The sequence below is a fragment of the Peromyscus californicus genome, unplaced genomic scaffold, assembly GCF_007827085.1.
Source record: "Peromyscus californicus insignis strain IS unplaced genomic scaffold, ASM782708v3 Scaffold_5__1_contigs__length_169319896, whole genome shotgun sequence".
NCBI classification, from domain to species: Eukaryota; Metazoa; Chordata; class Mammalia; order Rodentia; family Cricetidae; genus Peromyscus; species Peromyscus californicus.
In genome coordinates this window covers 100,703,744-100,718,248 of record NW_026294573.1, presented here as the reverse complement: position 1 = coordinate 100,718,248, position 14,505 = coordinate 100,703,744, and the positions used below count along the sequence as shown (strand labels likewise).

The following is a 14,505-nucleotide window of genomic DNA, read 5'->3' as shown; positions in this document are numbered from 1 at the left end:
TGTCTTTCTATCTTTCATTTATCTGTGATCTATCTATCTATCTATCTAACTATCTATCTATCTATCTATCATCTTTCTACCTTTCATTTATGTCATCTATCTATCTATCTATCTATCTATCATCTGTCTTTCTATCTTTCATCTATCTATCTATCTATCTATCTATCTATCTATCTATCTATCTATCTATCTATTGATTTGTGTGTGTGGTTCATTACTAAGGATGGAGAATGCTTTGGGAAACTCATCCTGAGGGGTGATGTCAGTCCCAATTATAACTGGGCTATGATGCAGCTCAAAATTAAGCATCTCCATTCAGCAAAACCTGACTACTGTCACAGGCAGCTGAGCGCCTCTCATTAGGGACTTGGGGGCTAAAGATTGCTGTCATCTCCAGCATCTGCCTTGATGGTTCCCATATGCTTGGCTGAGTACACTAGGGATTTAAAAAAGCCACACCAGTTCTTTTTGCCCACTTGTGGTCTCTGCTAAAATTCCGCAATCGTACAAGAAAACCGACGAGGGGAATTGACATGCTGCATCTGTCATGGCATCTTAGCAACTAGCTCAGGTGGCATGAGGTGATGCCCACTTTACAGATCAAGAAACTGAGACCAAGACGGGGAGATGGCTCAGTGGATAAAGCACTTGTCCTGTGGGGATCTGAGTTTGACTCCTCAGAATCTGTGTACAAAGCCGGGAGTGTAGGGTACATCTGTAACCCAGCACTGTTAGGTTGAAATGAGAGATGGAGACAAGAGAGAGTCCCTGGAGGCTTCCTGGGGCATCTGGCCCAGTGTAGAAAGCCTTGAAGAACAAAGAGATCCTGTCTCAAACAAGGTGAAAGGTGAGAACCAAGATTGTCCCTCAGCTTCCACATGCACACACATATGAACACACACACACACACACATGCATACACGCATGTGCACACATGTATGCATGTGTGTGCATGGGGGGCAAGTAAAGAAAAGAAACGGAGAAAGGCTATGTGCTGATCACAAGGTCATTGTAAACGAGACTGGAATCCAATCCCAGTTTCCTTTCATTTGTTTAGAAGTGCCCAGAATCAAACGCAGGACGTTGTGCATACAAGGTGAGTGCTCTATCTCTGAGCTACATCCCCAGCTGTGTTTCATTTAAGAGCCAAGCTATTTCACTAGAGTTGCTTCTGCCCCAAAAGCACATCTCTCCCTATCTCGCTCTTATGGTGAAATGCAGAAGGGAAGTTGTTTCCATGGTACCCTGCTTTCCCTCACTGCAATGCACTTGCTCTGCCACAGCGACAGGACTCCATGGCCACTTCATCCTCAGGGGAAGGCCCTGGGAGCATCGTCCCTCAGGGAAATCCGCGGGGTGAGTCCCCATGGCTTTGGGAGTAAAGAGGATCCCGCAATGTGTCCTCAGAAACACCTTCCAAAGCCACTTTGACACCTTTTGGAAGTCCTGAAGACAGCTGTGAGTAGTATCAGTTTGAAACTGAACACCCACCCAATTCTACATTCAGGTGGCAGTAAGCAATTCCCTAAAGTGTGAAAACACTTCAACGAAGGTGAGACAGGAGCTGTGATTTTATTTCTAGGGATGATTGGAAATCACGGAACACCTTCCAAAAGGATCATGTTTATGCAAATGGACCACTTTACCTGGGTGGGAAAGATGCAAACAGCCCTCCACAAGGAGAAAATGAGGGGAAAAAAATTCCCCCAAGGGCAGAGCCCTACATTCTTTACTGATCTCTCACCAGGATCTGAAGAATTCCAAAGGCGTCTGGGTCTAGAATGTGATGTTCTACAGACTCTTTGCTGGGGACATTAAAAAGTGCGTGGGAGGATGTCCGTGTCCGGATGAAATGGGTGGAACAGGGGCAAGGGTGGAGAAAGATCCTCCCTTTGATTTCTTCTTCTGTTTCCCCCCTTTAAAAAGATCTATTGTTACTTTCAAATCATGAGCACGCATGCACGCACACTTGTGTCTCTGTGTGTGTGTGTGTGTGTGTGTGTGTATGTGTGTGTGTGCGTGCACGCGCACACATGCGTGCCCATCCGTCCACATTAGTGCAGGCATTCACAGAGGTCAGAAGAGGGCATCAGATCCCCTGCAGCTAGAGTTAGGAGTGGTGTGAGCCTCCCAAAGGCCGGGAACTGAACTCGGGTCCTCGGCAGGTGCCCTTCACTTTCATCCCATTTTTTTCAGTCTTCTGTTTTCTTTTTAAACAAAACTAATTAGTCCGTTTTGAAGTAAGACTTGCCATGTTTGATTTCACCAGCACTAACTAGTCTTACTAGCGGGAACTCACCCCTCCCTTTAACGTCTCAGGAAACACAGAGGTAGGAGAGCACGACCTGAGTCTCACACGCCATGCTCCATCTCTTCCCAGGCAACATTCTGGGCACCATCTCTAAAATACAGCCTCCTATAGCTCCTGATAGGATACGGGCACTCAGTGAGCAGCAGTGGCCATTTTCATTTAAATGCTCTTAATAGCAGAGCATTGAAGGGAAAAGATCTGAGGTGCCAGCAAGTTGTCAACCCTTGGGAAGAGATTGTTCAACTCCCAGGGACATCAGGTGGCAAGGGGGTAACCAGGTAGCCTCACCTCCCAGAAGGGTCACCCCCAAATGACAGAACCACCAACCTCATGAGCCACCGTGTGCTCTGCCTCCCAACAAGAGGATGGCTTATCCCTAACAGGGATGGTTTTTGATTGTGGCAGCCAGTGTCAACGACACACAGATAGCAGTTGACTTCTGATAGTCTGTCTGTACCAGAGAGGAGGCCAGGAGCTTAGAGACACCCCTCTGAGGAAACCATGTCATGCGACTCAGTGTACTGAGTGACCTGTCATTTACTGTTCTCTTCATCATTGCCAACTACTCAGAGGGCCGTTGGCCCAGCTGAGGAAGGCCTCTTGTCCGTGAGAAGATTTTTCAAGAAAGCCTCTTTAGAACCTACCCTCCATGTGACAAGATGGCCAGCTCAGAACACAATGTTTGACCCACCCTACGACAAGTATTCTTTGCTTTAAATTGGGTCTCACTATGTTGCCCAGGCAGGCCTCAAATTCCGGGCCTCAAGAGATCCTCCTGCCTCAGTCTCCTGAACGGCCAGTTACGTCTCCAGGGGTGCCTCACCACGCCCTGTGTCCAGGTATCTCCCTGGGCACTGACCCTCACTCCAGGGAAACTTCTCATCAATAAATGAATAGGAAGTGTCAGTCAATGGCGGGGCTGTGATAGTCACAAAGGGAAGGGACTGAGCCGATGGTGGAGTTGGTCTTGCTTCTCTGAGTCCTTTTTGATTTGGCTCCCAAAACAAATTCCTGTAGGCAATACTTGCCTCCCTGTCTGCTTCAAGCAACTCAAACCAAGATAGCCTGTTGTGAAGGGCCCTGGGCAGGGAGAGGAGGAGGAAAGGGACTCTGGGTCACAATGGCCACCAGCCTGCTCTGGCTTCCTGTGGTGGATAGTAACAGTGTAAACAGTGGGAGAGGCAGCATAGGAAGATGGGAGGGGTGAGGGGGTGGGGGCGAGAGGGGGTGGGGGGCATTGGAGACATAAGGAGAGAGGAGCCTTCACCCCAACCCAGCTGACCTTTCTCTCCAGCCGTGAGGCAAGAGTTCCAGCGCATCAGCGGCTGCTTAAGGCCTTTCCCCTTTCCCAAATGCATACCCGTAATTTCCTAGGGCTCTCACTAGCAGCCCCATTTACAGGGAAAGGATGTGTAGTAATCCCCTTGCGCAACCCTCGTGGCTCCTGGTTTTGCCCTGTCAGGTTATAATTCCATCTTTGATATCTCCAGAGCTCACTTATCTCACTTACCAAGGAAAGGAAATAAAATATGTTTCTTAGCAACCTTTTGAGATGCAACTCAAGAGTCACCAAAATGATATACAGAATTATTGCTAAGACAATTACTTCTGTCCTGTGAGGAGTCCGTGCCCACACGTGGGTGTATATTACTCTCCGCAACTCTCACTTGAGGAGCCCAGGTCCACACCCTCAGGGACGCCTTGTATTTCCTTCTGAGTTCTTTCTTCTACCTCTCATGTTTAAGTCCATGTTTAAAGCGTCTCAACCTAAAATTCTTTTCTGCCCCGAAGCCAGTTTGACCCTCACTGAGGCTCCTAGGAGATTGGGGGAACTCCTCTGGCTGCTGAGGGGGACAGTGGGGACCTAGGCCCCTGTCTCCTCACTGGTAACAGTAGGTGGTCCTGCTTTCTAAAACTCAGTGTGAGTCTTTTTCTCCACCCCAAGAACTGTGCTCCCCATCTAGAAAGTCTTTCTGTATATAAATGTCACATCTCTTAGTTGGGGCTGCCGTCTCACTGGGGACCAATCCATGTGAGAAATCGGATCCTAAGGCAGTGCTGAGTTTGGTAGCTCTGACCTGGGCGGTACTCCTAGTTCAGTCACTCTTCTGTTTACTCTCCTCTGTGTGGCAGGGGCTTCAGGCCTCCAAGTCACATTTCCCAGAATCCCTTGCCAGCCAGTTCCATTTACGTCTTGCTAATGGGAAGCATTCATGGGGGAAAAGTTTACATCAGGGAAAAGTTTCATCCCATCCCCACCCTGGTTTTGGTCACAGCAGTAAAAGTTACAAGTGATTGAAGATGTAGCGGGGCCAAGTGGTACCCGGCCATCTGCTCAGTGCTCAGAGAGGCCCAGCCTCCCGGGTAGTGGGCCCGGCAAGGCTAGGGTCCAGTAGGCTTGGACATCGCCTTGTTATTTGACTTGTATTCCAAATCTGCTTTTTGACCGCTTTCAGAAACCCTTTGGAAGTCAGACACCACCATGATCAGTACCCTATGAGGGAGGTAGGGCCCCCAGGCCTGGCAGAGGCAGAGGCAGAGGCAGTCCCACTTTCCTTCCCATCCCTCCATCTCCAGGGGCCTGGCAGTGACTGCAACATGCCACTTCAGGGACCACTCTCCTCGTTCCAGCCCTCCCACGGAAGGCACAGACTGACACGGGTCTACCTTGTTTTGATAAGAACCGCTGTGGAGCAGACGTGGAAATAAAACCGTGGAGGAAGTTCCCAGGCAGAGAAGAGGTAAGGGTTTACTTTCCCCTCAAAGAGATGCTGCTCAAGGAAGCAGCGTGTGGAAGGCCATGAGCCCCAGGGGAAGGGGACAGTGGGGAGGAGAGCCAATGAGAACACAGTGTAATGACACAGTGTATGTACACAGGAAGACACCATAGTGAAACCCATCACTTTGAATGCTAACTTCAAAAATTAATTTAAAAGCATTATGGCTAAAAGGAGAATTTGAAAAGGGAGTCTGTTTCACAATGATCAATCTCAAATACAGGACAGTGTGTGGGCTACACATGGGGGGATGCGGTGGGATGTGGGGGAACTCACGCTTCAGGAATGGCCAGACAACAGCAGCTAGCACCAACAGCGTGAGCGGGGACTGTCATGCTGTCGCAGAGCCTCCAGCCCCCCGTCTGAAAGAACAATTCCTACCTCTCAGGACAGTATGCGGGGATTAAAGACGAGTCTTGGGAAAGGACACGGGCCCTGCATTGGGCCCAGAAGGATCTTTAATAGTCTAGCTGCATCTGCTAAGTCGCTCTAATGACAGGTCCAGTCCACAGGGCGGGGGTTGGGGGGTGGGATGAGGAGTCGTTGCTGCAGACTCCAAGAGTCTCCTCTTAGAACAGTCTCTGCTCCCAGAGTTCATCTCCTGTGGTTCACTACTGGGTGTAGATCACACACGACATTGACTTACAGTCGAATGGGTCAAACCCTAGACTGGGGCCTCTTTCCTTTCCTTCCTCCCTCCCTCCCTTCCTTCCTCCCTCCCTTCCTTCCTTCCTTCTTTTTTTTTTGGTCTCAACTTCAACTTCACAGCAGAGGATGGGCTGGCCTGCCCAGGATTGGCACCAGGTTTGAGAGGCCAGAAGGTGGCAGCTTCTCTGAGGTTGACAGGCAACACTTGGCTGAAGCTGGTAACTCCTCAGAGAGGAGACCCCTGAGCACAGCCTGAGGGCCTGGACCCCTAGGCATGGTATCCTGCCAAGCTCTGTGGTTCCCAGTGCATGTCGGGAAAGGTTTCTTCCTGAATGTCATCTTGGAGTGCACATTTGCCTCTGGGCAGTCATGCTTGCTGTGGGAGAGGGGGCATGCATGCACATTGAAGGGTTTTGTCTTTTCTGCAGTGTGTGTGTGAGTGAGCATATGTGACTGAGCATGTGTGTGTGCACATGGAAGCTCAGGATGTGTGTGTGCACATGGAAGTTCAGGATGTGTGTGTACATGGAATCTCAGCATGTGTGTGTGCACATGGAAGCTCAGGATGTGTGTGTGCTCATGCAAGCTCTCTTGTATGTGTTTGAGTGCATGCACCTGTGCATACTTGTGCATCTGTATGTGCATGTCCACGGGTATGTACATATACGTGTGTGCATGTGTTTTTATGTCCATGTGCATATCTGTGTGCACTGTGTGTGTGTAAAATCTGCACAGAGATGGGGAATTAGTTTTTTTTAATTTAATTTTAAAAATATTTAAGTGTATGTGTGTGTACCTGTTTGTCTGTATGTGCACCACATGTACAGGTACCAGTGGAGGCCAGAAGAGGGCACTAGATTCCCTGGAACTGAATTTATAGGTGGTTATGTGCTACCTGGTATCAGTGCTGGTGCTGGGAACCGAACCCAGATCCTCTGCAAGAGCAGCAAATGCTCTTAACTGCTTAGCCATGTCTCCAGCCCCCCAGGTGAGTGGATGTCTAAATAGCTGAAAGTTGAGGAGCCAGGGCTCTGCCCAGTTTGCCGGCGGAGGGGGCAGCCATTGTAGACTGGGTGGAAAATCCTGCCACATTGGGAGGTTCTTCACCTGGGGCAGTACCAATCTCAAAGGACAACACAACATTGTTGTTGGGGCTGTGATACTGCAGGGCAGGTTCCTATTCATGGTGGGTCGAGCTTGACACCACTGAGGCTTGAAGGAAAAGGTGTCCTTTGTTCCCACAGGGACAGCAGGACTTAAAAGAGAGGGAAGGATTGAATAGTTGGGTCTGTCTACCCTGTGCTCTGTAAAGGTGAGAAAGGTCTTTCCTCCCCTGCATGTCCCCTTGGGCTACAGAAGAGGCCATATTTTGCCTTTATTTAAAATATTTTTTCTTACCCTGAAGATTCTTTTGATAGGTCCAAGCCTATCTGAAGATGTATGATGACATGACTATGAGAAATAGGCGTGCTGAAAATCAGAGGAAGGCTGGGGCTGGAGGCGTGGCCTGCTCACTGCCACTTTCTGCTGTGGCGAGATAGGGCAAAAGCCCAAGCAGCAACTTCCCACAAAGCGACACAAAACGATCGCTGGCCTAAGGCAGGGCTGGGTGTAGCAGAAGGAAGCGGAGGCCCAGAGAAGCCTGGTAGATGGTGTAGGAGAGGAGACCGTCTCCCACGCTCTCTTTCAGTTAGTACAAAAGCAGAGGCAGGGTTTTGGGAGCAGCAAATATCAGACATGCATGGAATGTGCACAGAATAGAGGAACAGTGTGACGTGAACTCTGATATAGGAACATGAAACACCATGAAACACGTCAATCAACAAGCTGTGCTGGGTGGCTGTGATGTGTCTGGCAGATGCCAGGCAGGCACCAGCATAAAGGACGAGGAAAATCCAGTCCTAGACTGCACGGGGCTCCAGTCTGCTGGGAGATACAGCTACTTATAATAAGCCCATGGGAACGTATAGAATTACTAATTATTAGCACAAAGGAAAAGAGCGGGTTGCTGTGGAAAAAAAACCAAAATTCTAATTTAGACTAGGGGGGTCCGGGAAAGTCTTTTATGGGGGTTGGTATCTGTACTGAGAAATGAAGCAGTTACAGGTGAGCTTAAAGCAACAGGGGGGGTGTCTTGGGAAGAGGGGATCACAAGTATGTTCAAAGGCCCTGGGGCAGGAGAGCCCTTGAGAAGTCTAGGTATGGACCAATGACAGTGGAGCTGAACATGGTGGCTGAGGAGGAGGTGAGCAAGGAACATGACAGGGGACAGGGGAGGTGAGTGGGGACAGGGGAGGCGAGTGGGGACAGGGGAGGTGAGTGGGGACAGGGGAGGTGAGTGGGGGCAGGTGAGGTGAGTGGGGGCAGGGGAGGTGAGTGGGGGCAGGGGAGGTGAGTGGGCACAGGGGAGGTGAGTGGGGACAGGGGAGGTGTGTGGGGCCAGGGGAAGTGAGTGGGGGCAGGTGAGGTAAGTGGGGGCAGGGGAGGTGAGTGGGGGCAGGGGAGGTGAGTGGGGACAGGGGAGGTGAGTGGGGGCAGGGGAGGAGGGCTGTCAAGGTCTTGTAGAACCTTCTAGAGCCAGGGTTGCTAGCTTCTGTGTGCTTATTTCCTTGGGATTGGACAGCTTCCTCCTGGAGGGGAAAGACCACGGCTTACAGGACTCAGTTCACACCTGAGACTCAGAAGCTACAACCTCCAGAAGACCTCTCTCCAGGGCTTAAGCATGAAACAGTTTCTGGGGAGTAGAGATGCCCAGGGGAGCTCTCAGCAGTCATGCAGAGACTGGGGTGAGGGTTCAGTGATGCAGCTGCCCTTGAGCTGCCCATGCTCATGTAAGTCACCCCAATAACTCACTGTTTCACTAAACTGGACTTGGGAAGAATTCTTTCTCTGTCTGTCATTGGTGCCCTGTCTGGGGTGAACAGACATTCGCTCGTCTCCCCAAGAGAAGTCACATAACATGGCCTTAATTTTGAGTGCAGGGGAAGCCGTGGATGGATTTTTACCAGGAGATGACTTGATCTACATTACCTGAGAATTGTAAAAGTTATACAGTGTTGGAAAAAGTGATGCTCCGCTTGCGCTAGACTCCCACTCGCTGGCCACATCAGCTCTGTTTCTTTCCTTTCAGTCACGTGGCTAGACAAGCTCTTCCAGCCTCCACGCTGGTTAGGTCAGGCCTTGTGACCATCACCAGTGGTACACCGGCAAGCATGGTACCCACTGTTCCAGATCTAGCACAGGCAAACTTCTCCAAAGACCCTGCCTTTTCCCACATGCCAGTCAGAGTCCCAGGATCTAGCAGAGAACTTACCGGCCCAAGCAGCTGCAGGGATATGAGACAGAGAGCCTGGGCTCACGCTTGAGTACGTGGAAGGGCTGTGTTACTCTGCCCCCCCCCCCACACTGGCACTCTACTCTGCTGTTTGACTCTATTAGTTACTTTTCCCATTCTGTAACCAAGTACCTGACAGCAAACTGCTTCAAGAGGAAGGGCTTAGTGTGGCTCACTTTTATTTTCTGTTCTTTCCTCTTTCCTTTCTCCCTCCCTCCCTCCCTCCCTCCCTCCCTCCCTCCCTCCCTTCCTTTTTTGCTTGTTGGAGACAGGGTCTTACTGTGTAGCCCTGGCCCATCTGGAACTCACTATATAGACCATGATGGCCTTGACTCACAGGGGTCTGCCTGTGTCTGCCGCCCGAGTGCTGGGGTTAAGGGTATATGTCACCATTTCTGGTTGAGTATCTGTCCCTGTCTGTCTGTCATCTGTCATCCATCTTCCATATCTGGATGGTCCCGGGAATTGAACCTGGAATCTCATGCACTCTAGGCCAGTGTTCTAGTACAGCACCACAGCACTGGCCCTGCTTTGCCTCATGGTTAAGGGCACAATCCGTCACGGGCAGGAAGATGGCATCTGGAGTGGCGGCAGGAGTGTGAGGCTGCTTGCTTCCATCTGGGCAGACCAGGAAGCAGAGACTGGACAGGAAACAGCATCTAAGTGTAAACCTCAAGGCCCACCCCTAGTAATCTATTTCCCCTAACAAGACCCTACCTCTCAAAGGTTCCAAAGGCTCCCAAGACAGCTGTCACCAGCGCTGGAGACCAAGCATTCAAACACATGAGCTTGTGGGGGACATTTTGTCTTCACACTACCCACGAAAGTTCTGAGGAAGCTTTTGTTACAGCAGCTGGAGTTATATATCCTAACTAATATAATAAAGAATGATAAGATTACCGGGTGGTGGCTGTGCACGCCTTTATTCTCAGCACTCAGGAGGCAGAGGCCCTCAGATCTCTGAGTTCGAGGCTAGCCTAGTCTACAGAGCTAGTTCAAGGACAGCCAAGGTTACACAGAGAAACCCTGTCTTGAAATCCCCTCTCCCCACAAAAAAGAATAATAAAAGCAAAAAAAAAAAAGGATGAAAATTCTTCTCCAGAATGTTCACAGTCCATACAAAACTTATCCCTTCCCCCAAGGAGCAATGCTAAACACTGGTTAATCTTGCTCTGGGTGATTATGTTTGTTTCTTTTTTACTTTTCAATACTTTCTGATATTCTCTAACAAGCAAGTATTATTTTACTAACATGAAAAGTTTACTTAAAAGTTTTTTTCTTTGAAATGCTATTATAAGGAGACATGTTTTTCCAGGCAAAAAATAGCAACATCATCACCAGCAAATTAATTCTCCCTCTTGAAATACATTAATTCTCACCAACGGCTTAGAGTTTTCCTGTACAAGGGCTGAGGGTCTGTGTGAACATAAACACATTTCCTCTCCTCGTCCTGTGACAAAGAGGCAGGAGCAAGAAGTCAGAAGGCACACACTCAGGCTAGACCTGGCCATGTCCGGAAGGGCTCAAGTCCTGCCCATCTGTCCTCAGGTTCCCTCGACAAGCATGCGGAGTGAAAGCGCCTGCATCACCATCTTGTAGAGAAACCATCCGTGCTATTTTGAACTCTGCTGAGATGGCTGTGAAAGACACCTGAGCTCTTCCCCTGGCTTCTCAGATTAGCAAGTACCCCTTGCCAGCCTCAGTGGGATGGAGTGGGCACCATTTTTCCATCTTTCAGGTGAGGAGACAGAGGGGCTGAAAGGGCAGGAGTTTGTCTCAGGTCACATGGCCAGCCGGGAGGGGAAGGGACCTTTAGCCCAGATTGCCGCTTCAGATTCATGCTTTTGACATTAATCCAGCCTCCCTGTGTAGGACCCAGGCATTGATCTGAAACGGAGACCTTTGCTTTCCAGATGACAGAGTGACTGCTTTCTAGCTTGGGAAGGTGGAGAGGTGGTGCCACCATTCTTTGACGGCATAGTTGGTATGGGGAGGGGAGATGTTGGAGCAGGGGGTGGCATCACTGCCTGTTCAGCTCCAGGTAGGAAGGCTATAAAACCCTAGGCTGGAGGCCTCCTCCAAGGCCCCCGGTCTGCCTTCCTGGCTACCTGCAGCTGTAAGCAGCTCCTCAATGAGCAGCCTTTAATTTTTGCTCTACTGTAGCTTCTATTTTTGTTAAATAGATCAGCCTCTCCATCAGGAAAACCAAATTGCTGACCAGTCGACCCCAAAGTCCAAGACACGCAATTTGCAATCTGTTTGCATCTCTGTCCACCAGGGTGGGCTGCAGACTGGCCTGGGGGGGCGGGGCGGGCAGGACTCCAAGTAGACATCTGGTGCAGCAGCCATGGACAAGTTAAGGGAGGGCTCAGCTGCAGGAGGGTCCTGGCAAGGGTCGGGGTGCACAGACTGGAGAAATAAGAAGGGGCAGGTGTCCAGGACATGGTAACTAACGGGGGGGGGGTGACCCAGAAAGGGGCCAACTTGGCCCCCAGTGATGTTGGTTACTGCTGCCCCAGAGTATAAGGAAATAGTTTACATATTTTAAGAGCCAGGTCCGGGGTTCCTCATAATAGGAGAGCAAGCTCAGTGTGGGGAGGAGCATTGTTTGGCCTCCTGGGGAAGGGGAACCTCTCAGTGCAGTGGGCACCTGGCAGGCAGAAGCCAAGCCGGTGGGGGTGGGGGTGGGGCGGGGGTAGGAGGTGGTCACTGTGGCAGACCACAGGTGAGGAAGCAGGGGCACAAGGATATGGAAAGGTAGAAAGAGAGAGAACTTTGGGGTGGCTGAGGAGCTCAACATGTCACTCAGGGCCATTCTCCTCTTCACCGAGACCCTCCCCCGGCTTGAGTCCTGGCAAGAGAAGCCAGCCTTTGTGCTGCACGGTTCCTCATGGTGGGGAAGGACTGCGTGCCACACAGTGAAGAGTTGAGGCCAGCAGGAGGGACCATGCCACCTTCCAGATCCGAACACACTTGGCACAGGTGGGGCCATGGGTTCATGAGTCCGTCCTCCAGTTTGAAGCACCCTGATTTTATTGTGGGTACCTCCAAAGTGAGGGACGGGGGTTCCCAACAGCCTTTCCATGGTGACCTCACATTGTACATACGGTGCAGAGGGGACAGGAATGAGTTTAAATAATGGAGGGGCTCTGCTTTGGCAGGCCCAGTGGCCTGGGGAGTAGGGTGAAGGAAGAGAAGGGTGGATAGGGAGGGCTCTCGAGCATTTGACCCCAGAGGAAGGGCCAGGCAGATCTGCAAGGAGGACCCAGCCCAACATGCCTGCTTCTTTACTCTGGATATGAGATGTCTTAGTGGGCCCCAATCGGCACAGCAGCTCCCTCTCTCCTCTCAGCCCCCAGCCTCGTGACCCCCTCAAGCCCGTCTGGAGCCTGGCTTTACCAGAATGCCCTGGGGTCTGGCCTGACTTAGCTCTGCTGGGATGACGCTCCTGACCTGCTCTGCAGGTGCTAGAAAGAGCAAAGACCTGCACAGGGCGTTCAAGGAAGAATTGACAGGGTTCCAGAGTGATCCTGCAACACCCTGCATTTGGTGCAATTCCCCCAGATCAGCTCTACCACCAGGAAGCTCCCAGCTGGGGTGAGGAGGAAGACTCAGTCAGTTAACCACAGCGTGCTGGCAGGATGCCCTGGCTGGCGAAGGGCCTGGGATGTCAGCATCTATCCCAGACTGGGGCAGGGAAGGCTTCAGGAGAGAGAGCAGCCCGAGTGAGCCTGGAAGGGCTAGAAAGAGCTAGCTGGCTAAGGGGAGGCTGGGGGTGGTGAGCCAAACCCAGGAAGAGGAACAACATATGTGAAGGCCCTGGGGTGAGAAAGCAGAGCATACTGTAAGCAGCAGAAATAGTTCTAGGTGGGGAAATTTCAGGAGAAAGGAAGTGAGGGTTTCCTTTCCAAAGCGTAGATCACAAAGCAAAAGATTAATCAATATTGAATGCCTGGGACAAAGCCGGGTGGACAGTCACCAGAGGGGAAGATGACTCTGTGAGGGTCTGAAGTCCACATGCTGCTAATATCCAGGTTATCCTGGGAACCCCTGAAACAACCAGTGACCCCAGCAGAGACAGAGAAGGCTGAGAACAAGCAGGGACCAGGGACAGAGACATCAGAGGGACTGAAAGGAGGCCATGGTGTAGAAACAAGAGCTCGTTATGTGGAAGCGACAGCTCCGTGTAGATCAAGTGCAGCCATTAGGAAGAGACAGCCAAGTCCTGGAGGGGACATACAGGCCTGGTGACCTCATCACTTCTGGTGGGATGTCCTAGGAGCAGCCATCCTGGACAGTATCACACTCACCCAGAATGCCACTTCTGCATCCAGTCCTAAGAGGTACTTACAAGGGAACATTTGGAAAGCTGCCCACTAGTTTTTTCCCCCTCTTTCCTCCTTCCTCTCTCCTCTCCTTTTTTTCCCTTCCTCAGACATCTGATCTCACAAACATACTACTTCATTGCTAGAAATAACATCTGATGATTCATTGTCAGCCATGCTTGGAACCAGCTTATGTCCAGCTACAAATGGACAGACATTAGACCTCTGCTAATGCCTGAGAGTCTAACAGTCCCTGTACCAAGTTCTGCTCCCCAGACACCAAAACCAGAAGTTTAGAGTAGAAAATTGCTAATGGGTGAGCTTGCCTGTAAGGTATTGAATCAGATAAGCTCTAAACAACAACAACAACAACAACAATGCCCCCCCCCCCAAAACAAAGCAGGATGTAACATGCAGAGATGAATCCACATAGCTTTTGCTGAAGAAAAAAAAAGACAAACTTGGGAAAGAAAGAAAAGACCTGTACAGTGAGTAAGATTTTAGCCTTCTGGGGCTAGAGAGACGGCTCAGAGGTTAAGAGCACTTATTGCTCTTGCATGGGACCTGGGTCAATTCCCAGACTACACATGGTGGCTCACAAACATTTTGCTAACTCTAGTCCCAGGAGATCTGGCATCCTATTCTGACCTTAGTGGGCATCAGGCACACATGTGGTACACAGACACACATGCAGGCAAAACACTCTCACACACAAATAATACAACAAATAAATCTTAAAAAAGATTGTAGCCTCTTGATTATTAAAGGGAGGAAGGGTCATACACTCGGTTTAGAAACTGTTTCATGCACTCAGTGTGCCTGCCATCCTAGGCTGACATCCAACTTTGCAAAATTATAAAATAAACTGCTTCCCTTTTACTGAGTACTCTTTTACCCTCTGGTTCTCTTATTATGAGGTGAGGGCCATTGTTTCTCACACTTATAAAAAAGGAAAAAAAAGAGAGATCATGTCTGTAAACTACAACACATTTGCATGAAGTAAAAACATGCACAAGTGAAAGATTAGATGTTCTCAGAATGTCTGCTGTGGGAAATGGGGTTGAGAATAGGACATACGGGACATAAAGGGACTGGTGAATGATGTCTGAG

The 14,505-nt window shown here is 50.2% G+C and overlaps 1 protein-coding gene across 1 annotated transcript in view; it reads right to left on the bottom strand.

The window, feature by feature from the left end:
* Positions 1-14,505, bottom strand: part of Gabbr2 (gamma-aminobutyric acid type B receptor subunit 2) — a 356,326-nt gene that overhangs the window by 90,191 nt on the left and 251,630 nt on the right.